The sequence below is a fragment of the Talpa europaea genome (assembly GCF_964194135.1).
Source record: "Talpa europaea genome assembly, chromosome: 1".
NCBI lineage: Eukaryota > Metazoa > Chordata > Mammalia > Eulipotyphla > Talpidae > Talpa > Talpa europaea.
The window spans coordinates 33,374,121-33,384,558 of NC_140073.1; the positions used below are offsets into that span (position 1 = coordinate 33,374,121).

A 10,438-nucleotide genomic window follows, 5' to 3' on the forward strand; every position below is an offset into this window, starting at 1 on the left:
ACCAGATTACTTGCCTTTGTATTGGTTCTGCCCTGGAGGAATAGAACAAGGCTGTACCTTGCAAGCTGTACCTTGCAAAAGCAGCATCAAAGTAAAAGGGGGAGAGGATATGTTCATATTAAATTAGCCTAAGAGCAGAGCCAGTGCCTCCCCTGGTGGCGCAGGCAGTGGAGCACTGCACTGTGAAGCTGTCCGCAGACTCTGCAGCACCATTTTGATCCCCACTGCCTGGCGGCGAGGGTCCCACATGGCACGCAGACCTCTCCTGCCGTGCCCGCTGCTCCCCTCAGCAGTGTATTTCGTCAGTCTGCCTGTTTTGTTGCCCGCTCTGTCTCTGGTGAATCCTCTCACCCTCCCGCACATCTGGCCTGTACGCTGGTTCTTGTATAAATAAATAAATAAATCTCTAAGAGCAGAGCCAAACCCTTCTTTGAAAGCTGGAATGAGGTCATTAGTATATCTTGGCTCAAAACTAACTGAAAAAATTATATTTGCAGTGCAGTGTTGTAAGTAAAAGCAAAAAATTTAAAAAATTAGTTCAGTTGGGAAATGAACTAAATATAAGGGACAGGTTAAAGAATTTATAGTCTGTGCAAACATTGAAAAAGAATGCATCTGTAAAATAAAACAAGGGAAAAAAGATTAAAAAAAAAAAGGAGACTCATGTACTGATACAAAGAAAATATCCAAGATGTATTGTAATATAAAAAGCAAGGAGCAAAACTGTATATGTAATAACTAAAACATGGAAACAACCATAGTGGTCATTGATGAATGAAATGGATAAGCCAAATATATTATGCATATACATATATATATAAAGGAATATTATTTGGCCTTAAAAAGGAAAGAAATTTTGGCATATGCCACAGCATGGAAGAATCTTAAGAACATTATGCTAAATGAAATAAGCCAGACATATATAATTATGAGTCCACTTATATGAGATTCCATTTTGCAAGGTGATAACAGATCTGGAAATGGATGGTGACAATTGTTACATATTATGAAGGTATTTAATGCCATTGAACTGTACATATAGTTAAGATGACAAATTTTATGGTTTTTTAAAAAGATTTATTTATTTTTATTTTATACAAGAACCAGGGTACAAACCAGATGTGCAGGAGGGTGAGAGGATTCACCAGAGACAGAGCGGGCATCAGAACAGGCAGACTGACGAAATACGCTGCCTAGGGGAGCAGCGGGCGAGACAGGAGAGGTCTGCTGCGCCATGTGGGACCCTCGCCAGCTGGCCAGCAGGGATCAAACCGGCACTGCAGAGGCTGTGGACAGCTTCACAGCACGGCGCTCAAGCGCCTGTGCCACCAGGGAAGGCCCCAAATTTTATGTTTTGCATTAAATTTAATCCAGAGCTAGTCCCTAACTCTCTTCAATTCTATGAAAGCTGAGCGAGGAAAGGAAACTGCAGAGAAAAAGGAAGCCAGCAGAATTTAGTACATGAGATTTAATGAAACCTCTGTATTATAAAAATTGGATCATAAGATGTAAGGAAATTTCTCTAACATAAAAATGCAAGATAAAGAAGCAAGTGCTGAGGTAGAAGTTGCAGCAAGTGATCCAGAAGATTTAGTTAAGACAACTGATGGAGGTGGCTATACTAAATAACAGATTTTCAATGTACGTGAAACAGTCTTTGACTGGAAAATGCCTTCTAGAAGTACAGAGAAGTCAATATCTAGTTTCAAGGCTTCACAGGGACAGGCTGACTCTCGTCAGGGGTTAATGAAGCTTGTGACTTTAAGTTGAAGCCAATGCATATTTACCATTCTGAAAGTCCTAGGGTCCTTCAGAATTATGTTAATTCTACTCTCTGCCTATGCTCTAAAATGGAACAATAAAATCTGGGTGATAATACAAGTGTTTACAACATGGTTTATTGAATATATTAAGCCCAGGATTTAGACCCACAGCTCAAAAAAATTCCTTTTGAAATGTGACTGTTTGTTGACAATACACCTGATTTTGAAGTCCTATTACTTAAGAAATTTGTTTCATAAGGATGTAACTGCCATACATAGTTATTCCTCTGATAAATCTCAGCAAAGTCAATTGAAAACCTCCAGAAAAAGATTCACCATTCCAGATACTACTAAAAACTTTCAGGCTTCATGAGAGGAAGTAAAAATATCAACATTAATAAGAGTTCATATGACATTGATTCCAACCCTCATGGATGACTTTCAGGGATTCAAGACTCCAGTGGTGTCACTAACTGCAGATGTAAAATTAGCAAAAGAAATGCAAGGAAAAATGGAGTTGAAAGTGACTAAATTGCTGTAATCTCATGCTCAAACTTGATGAGAAATTGGTTCTTAAAGAAAGGGAATCTACTATTGAAATGGAATCTACCCCTATTGAAGATTATGGGAATATTGTTAAAATGACAATAAAGTATTAAGAATATTATATAAACTAGCTGATAAAGTAGTGACAGGTTTTGAGAGGATTTTTTTAAGATTTCTTTATTTATACATACAAGAACTGGGGTACAGGCCAGAGGTGTGGGGGGTGAAAGAATTCACCAGAGACAGAGTAGGGAGCAGAACAGGCAGATATATTGAAATACACTGCTGAGGGGAGCAGTGGGCAAGGCAGGAGAGGTCTGCTACGCCATGTGGGTAGCTCCCTGGCTGGGGCTCGAACTTGTGCTGTAGTGGCTGTGGATAGTTTCACAGGTTGTGTCTTAACCCCTTGCACCACCAGGGAAGCCCCAGGTTTTGAGAGGATTTACTTTAAAATTGAAGGAAGTTCAAACTGTAGATAAAACGCTATCTAACAGTAGAGAAATCTTTTGTGAAAGAGTCCACTGATGTAGTAAACTTTATTGTCTTATTTTAAGAAATTTTCCAGCTACCCCAACCACTATCCTAATCAGTCAGCAGCCATCACCATGAAGAGAAGATGCTCCACCAGCCAAAAATTATGACTTACTGAAGGCTCAGATAATAGTTAATATTTTTTTTAAGATTTATTTATTTATTTATACAAGCACTGGGTACAGTAAGGAAACAGGGGAGGGTGAGAGAATTCACCAGAGCCAGAGTGGGGAACAGAACAGGCAGAGTGACGAAATATACTGCTGAGGTCTGTGCGCCACGTGGGACCCTCCCTGGCGGCTGGGGATCAAACCGGTGCTGCAGAGGCTGTGGGCAGCTTCGCTGCCCAGCGCTCAACCTCTGTGCTACCAGGGGAGGCCCAATAGTTAATATTTTTAAGCAATAAAGTGTAATTAGCATATGTACTTTCTTAGACATAATGCTATTGAACACTTAACAGACTACAGTAAAGTGTAAATGTAATTTTTATATGCAGTGGGAGATTTTAAAAAATTCTGCAGCCCACTTTATTGCTGTTTTATTTGGTAGTCTGGAAGCAAATCTGCAGTACCTCTGAGGTGTTCCTGTGCTAGTAGGAGACTTCCACCAGTGAGACTAGCAACCTGACTCCACCCAAGCAGAACCAGCCCCTCCCCAGTTCACAGTATAGCATTCAAGAAACATCAGCTGATGAAACCAAAGATACTCAAACCCTTCCTCTTCAGCACTCAATGAAAAGTTCACCATATGCAACCTGAAATGAATCCACTGGTCATACAAAAAAATGTAAACTTCATGATGCAGGCTTCCTTAAGACTAGAAACATAAATACAACCAGGAATGGAGTGACATACTCACTTGTAGCTCTGGAAGCCAGTTTTCTCTGCACAATGATCCATCTATGTAAAAGACATCACCTTTCAGTCACCATCACCCCTAGCAACAAAGAAGCACCAGTCAAGCAACATCTGATGCCTCATGGCATAGGGAAGTGTGAAACTGAGCAACAAGAGTTGCAAATTGCCAATAATGCCCACAAGTGATGCAAATCTCCCAAAAGTAGTGCATGAGCATTTGTATTGGGGTGATCTGTATATGTATGCACTTAAATATGTATTAATGCCTATCTATACACTTGCATGTATAAAAAATTATATGTGTGAATTTTGTATAAGTATTGTGTGTTGTGTAGCTAAAGAGATAGGGCAGAGCACATACACCAGATAATGAGAGGTAAAGCCAGGAGTGAATCACTGTTGATTTCTGTCCCCGTAGATTGAGAGCTTTTTGAGGGTCTGAGTGAATGACCTTATATGTGGTGCAAACTTGCCCTCTCCTGTAGACTGTGAACACAGTGTCCTTGCTATTCCCATCAACTCAGGGGCCAAGAGTTTCTTGGGAAAGTCCAGATTGTCTAGTGAGGGGAAGTGAAAGGCCCTTGGATCAGCTCCCAAATGAAAGTTATATTTAACTGTGGCTAAAGTCCCAAAGATATTTTGGAGGGAGGGGGTGATGGAATTGTTTTGTATTTTGATTGTGGTAGTAGCTACACAATTGTTAACGTTTGTCAAAACTTATAGAACTATACGCTGAAACAGTGAGTTTTACTTTTTATAAATTTTAATTTTAAAAAATGTAAAAAAAAATCTATGCATTGATAATTGAATATTTTGTTATATTTTTCCTGTTGTCATACAAAGTCATCCTATCAATTTTCTAGATTATATCAATCTGCTTTTGCTATGACAGAGAAAAACATACAAGAATTATTACATGGAGGAAAATGAATGACATTTAATTACTGAAATGATTCATTTCATAATCCATTTATAATAACAAATCTGAAAGAATTCAAACAGCACAGAACTTTTTAACTTATCAAGAATTAACTGTAGGGCCTCCCCGGTGACGCAGCGGTTGAGCGCTGGGTTGCGAAGCTGCCCACAGCCTCTGCAGTGCCGGTTCGATCCCCTGCTGCTCCCCGGCCACCGGAGGAGGGTCCCGCATGGCGCGCAGACCTCTCCTGCCGCCCGCTGCTCCCCTCAGCAGTGTCCTTCGGTCCTTCTGCCTGCTCTGCTCCCCGCTCTGGCTCTGGTGAATTCTCTCACCCTCCCGTGCTTCTGACTGTACCCAGTGCTTGTATAAATAAATAAATAAATCTTTAAAAAAAAAAAAAAAGAATTAACTGTAATCAAAATAAACTGAATTTCTAAAGGTCAGACCATTGGTCCTAGATTCTAATTGGGTAACACTTCGTCTTTATCCGTACGTAAGAAATGCCCTGTTGTTGAATTTCACGTACTCTGTGGGAAAGAAGAGATGTTACTGGGTCACTAGTAAGTATAAAGCATTCATACAAATTATTAATGCTTGTTAACAAATGCTGGATATATTTATAATATTCAGTAACCTTTTAGCAAATGTTAATGACTTTTTTGGTCTGAAAAGTTTAATGAGATTTCAAGAAGAAAAAGAAGAGAAGGGGGAAAAAGTAGTTATCTATTTCTGGGGGAAAAGGAGTCTGCCTCAGGGGCCAAGAAACCTGAGTCAGAACCCTAACTGTCATTCACATTAAGTCCTCACTGAACATTGTCAATAGGTTCTTGAAAACTGTGACTTTAAGCCAAATGACACAGAAAGAAAACAGTTTGTGGGCCTCCCTGGTGGCCCAAGGGATTAAGATGCAACCAATGAAGCTGTCTGCAGCCACTGCAGCATGAGCTCAATCCCTGGCCAGGGAGCAACCCACATGGTGCAGCAGACCTCTCCTGACTCGCCCACTGCTCCCCTCGGCGATGTATTTCAGTCAATCTGCCTGTTCTGTTCCCCGCTCTGTCTCTGGTGAATCCTCTCACCCCCCACACCTCTGGCCTGTACCCCAGTTCTTGTTTGCATAAATAAATAAATCTTTAAAAAAAAAAAAAGAAAGAAAACAGTTTCTCAAATAACATGGTTTTCTTCATTATTATCTGGGATTGGTATTTTCTCATCCCCGTTGTAACCAAATAATGTTGAAGCAAGTGACATTATTTGAGGAGCTGCTGTACTCAAGTGATGTAACTTCAGGCAGCTTCTGCACTTTCTCAAATGTTTTGCTTTCTCCATCCACAAAGAAAGGCCTGGCCGTGAGCAGGGTTTCAGATAGCTGCGTTGTTAAGAGTCCCTTAATCATTTTTCCATCTCAGGGACATTATGATTAGAAAGACATCTCTGACACAAATTGCTTTTATAATCAATTTTCTCTTTTTTTTTCTGTTAATAAAAGATACATTGCTCTGATTTTCAGACTTTTAATTAGCACAAGATATGTGGACCACAAAGAATTAATATAATTTCAGTAAAAAGCAAAAGAAGGATATTTTTGTTGACCTGTGTGGACTTCTCTTATATAAAAATATCATTCCTTCCAGTAGACTTTGAAATGGTGGAACTGACCAAAAGTCCCCATAACAACAATCTTCAGGGGCTTCAAGGGGCAAGGCAATATAAAGTGAGTTGCTTCTGGTTTTAAATCTCATCTGATGGCTTCTGATACTAGGATTCAGGGGTGTGACTGAGCTGCCTTAACTCCTACCTTCTGTCCACTAAGTTTGCTTAAGTTCAAGTTGTAAGTTATCAAAACCTGTGCCTCTGGCCCCCTGAAACCTTGGGGGTGATAGGCACAGCTGCCATTCACATTTATACCAAATGAGCATTGCCCAATACGTAGATACCTTTCATTGTTGTCACTATTTATATAGTTATTATGAGAGTTTTCCAACAGATGGCACCAAAATATCTTAAGAAAGAGGTACCTTTTACTAGTCACCAAAAAGTACAATATGAGCTGACAAAAGAGCTCATTTGGGGGCCTCCCTGGTGGCTCAAGGGGTTAAGACACAACCTATGAAACTATCCGCAGCCACTGCAGCATGAGTTTGATCCCCAGCCAGGGAGGTGACCCACATGGCACAGCAGACCTCCCTTGTCTCGCCTGCTGCTCCCCTCAGTGGTGTATTTCAGTAGAGCTGCCTGTTCTGCTCCCCACTCTGTCTCTGGTGAATCCTCTCACCCACCCCACCTCTGGCCTGTACTCCAGTTCTTGTATGCATAAATAAATACATCTTTAAAGAAAAAAAAGAGCTCGTTTTCTTCATATTGCACAATTCACTGCTGGTAAACAGGGACAGAGGAAGTGTAAGTGGGTCTTGAAGAACTAGGAAGTCAACATCGATTGTCTCTCATATACATGGTTTCTTTCTGTTCCACTGCTTCAGTCATCCTAATGCATCTGTTCACAAGTGTCCTACACTGTATATGGTAGTTGACACTCAATATCCATTACTATCTACTTGTTATATCCAGGGCCAGCTTCATGGGTGTTCCACCCATACACAGGGCTCTGTACTCAGAAGGGCCATACACTTGGTTTAATGCCCTACTGCTGCCATATTAAATTCTTAATTTTTGAACTTGTGTCTTGTTAAGTCTGATGGGACAAAGGAACATGCACATGGGCAGATTTATATGCGCAATGTGCATGACAGCTGTTCCTTGCTGCTTTAGTCCCCTTCAGAGCAAGAATTCTGGTAGACCTGTATTGCTTGGTAGTTCAGCGAGACTCAATTAAGCATGTTATGAATACAAAAATATATGCCGGCGTGCTGAAAATCCTGACAAATGCTTTCCAGTCAACCCAGAATATGATTCTAATGAAGAAAGGGCCTCCCTGGTGGTGTAAGGGGTTAAGCACAGCACTGTGAAATTATCCGCAGCCTCTGCAGCACGAGTTCAATCCCCAGCAGGCCAGGAAGCTGACCCACACAACGCAGCAGACCTCTCCTGTCTCACCGGCCGCATCCCTCAGCAGTGTATTTCACTCAATCTGTCTGTTCTGCTCCCCACTCTGTCTCTGGTGAATCCTCTCACCCCCACCCCGCACCTCTGACCTGTATCCCAGTACTTGTATGCACAAATAAATAAATCTTTTTTTTAAAAAATGATTTTAATGAAGAAAGAAGGCAAATGGCTAAGAAACCCTATCACATTCTTATTTAGGTGATTTCCCTATAGTAACCAATCACTTGCTAAAAATAATGTCATAAAAGGAAAGGGAATAACAGGGAAACCTGTAGTTCCTTTCCTTTCAGTTCTTCCTGACTAATCACTAAGTTCAAGGTAAAGAATGCTGGTAGAATATGTGCACATCAAGAAGTGAAATCAGAGAGTTGAGTTACTTATTTGCAACATTTTCACTGTTCTTCTAAGAATGAAATACAAGGGCATATGGGACCTTCAAAGCAGAATTGTATAATTTTGTTGAGTTCATAAGCAAGTTAAATGTTATTATATTTGCATTTAAAACCAGCACTGCATAATACAAAGATGGACAAAAAATTCAAGCTAATAATTTATTTTTTCTTAAACAATTCATTAAATAGAAGATAAAAACACTATAACAAGCCAAAAAATGACCTGATCAAGAGACTCTCACAGCTCTCTGCATCTACCCAGCTGTTTATGAAATTCTGTGCAAGCTCAGCTTGGAGGGTCATCACATTACACCAAGTGCATATGGGTCAGTCAAAGTGTTTGTTTGTTCATTATAAAGACAGGATATTGCCTTCACCTACCAGAGAAAAACCAAACAGGAACTTGCTTCAGCATTCAAGTTAGCCTAGTTTCGCCACCTGGAGATGGTGATTTGAGGTCTCTAGAAAACACTTGCTCAGTATGATGCTTTGGAGCTGAAAGTCTCCATGAAGAGACTGGGAACGGATGAGGAGTCCCTCATCAAGATCATTTGGTAGAGGACAAACAAGGACCTTCAAGAAATAGACTCTTCAAGGATATGTACAAGACAGATTTGGAGAAGAACATTATTTCGACATTTCTTGTGACTCCCACAAGCTGATGGTTACCTTTGCAAAGGGTAGCAGGGCAGAGGAGGGCTCTGTCATTGATTATGAATTGATTGACCTAGAAGCCCAGGATCTCTATGATGCTGGAGTGAAGAGGAAAGCAACTGATGTCCCCAAGTGGATCCGTATCATCAGATTGGAACGTGTGTCAACTCCGGAAAATATTCGAAAAGTGCAAGAGCTACAACCCTTATGACATGGAGGAGAACATCAGAAAGGAGGTCAAAGGACACCTGGAAAATGTTTTCCTGAAATTGGTCCAATGTATTAAGAACAAGCCCCAATATATTTGCTAGCCAACTGTAGAATGCCTTGAAGGAAAGGCACCTTGCGATAAAGTTCTGATTAGAATCCTGGTCTCGTCCAGTGAACATGTTGAAATTCAGGTCTGAATTCAAGAAAAATTACCACAAGACCCTCTACTCCTACATCCAGCAAGATACTAATGGTCACTACCAGACGGCGCTAGTGTACCTGTGCAGTGGGGATGACTGAAGCTCGAGGCAGCTCATGCATCCAAGAGTGGAGCACAAGGCTTCCAGATAACAGTTAAGAAATCGGCTTACTCTAATAGCCCCTGTGCTCCTCCCTGTGAAGATGACCTTGGCATTGCCTCCATTCTTACCTTAGTAGCCTATTTTAGCATTGCCTGCCTTTCCCTGTCTAGTCTCTCCTTACAAAGAAATGAACATTCCAAGGAGTCGGAAGAGAAATCTGTAATGTGAATAAATTTGTTGCACTTGCAAGAAATTTGATTGAGAGAAAGAGGCCATTTTCCTGCTTCTGTGGTCTCAGGGCATGTAGCATTATAGAGATGCAGATGGTTCATCTCCAGCCTTGAGGACAATATGATGGCATTGAAGTAACAAAAATATCAGGCTTATTCTTCAGGCCTCTACGAAGCAGCAACAACTGCTGTGGAGGTTTAATTCCTGTCCTTCTGATCCCTAGATCAACTATAGTGTAAGTTCTTGAACACAACTACTGCCAGATTTGGAATTTGCTAGGAGTCCTTTTTGGATGCTTAGTCTAAAGACTGGCCCTCCAACTTTCATTTGTAAACACCTAAAATTCCCTATGTTAAGTATTTTCTGCTTATATCTGGAATACAGTTGCTTAAAACCAAATCTAAAATGTCACACATTCTAATGGAATGTACCCCTAATAAACTAAATAAAACTAAAGTAAAACATCTGGTCAATTTTTAAAGCTACAATATACAACCTGTAAAGGTGTATTTATTCATTTAACCCTTTCTTTACTTAAAACAAACAAAAACACTGGAATAGTTTCTTTTACTACTTTGATCCCTGTCATGACTATCTCACTCAGGTTTCAGAAGTCATGTTCAGAACTTTTCAAAAGCACTTCTTTTTTTTTTTTTTTTCAAAGCAGAAAGTTGAAGACATTGGGCTCCACTCTGCTTAGGACCTTCTTATAAAGCTTCAGATCCAGGGCTTCTCTGGCGGTGCAGGGGTTAAAGTCTCAGAGCTATAAAGCTATCACAAGCCACTGTGGCCTGAGTTTGATCCCCAGGCAGGGAGCTACCCACATGGCTCAGCAGACCTCTCCTGTATCTCACACTCCCCTCAGCAGTGTATTTCAGTAGATTTGCCTATTCTGCTCCCCATTCTGTCTATGGTGAATCCTCTCAATCCCAGCCCCTCCCTCCCCCCACCTCTGGTCTATACTTCAGTT

The 10,438-nt window shown here is 40.7% G+C and overlaps 1 pseudogene across 1 annotated transcript; it reads left to right on the top strand.

Moving 5' to 3' along the window:
• The first annotated feature begins 7,353 nt into the window (after positions 1 to 7,353).
• On the top strand, positions 7,354 to 9,235 carry LOC311174464 (annexin A2-like; annotated as a pseudogene). Its single transcript has 2 exons — positions 7,354 to 7,408; positions 8,334 to 9,235. The product of its transcript is annotated as an annexin A2-like (transcript).
• The last annotated feature ends 1,203 nt before the right edge of the window (positions 9,236 to 10,438 follow it).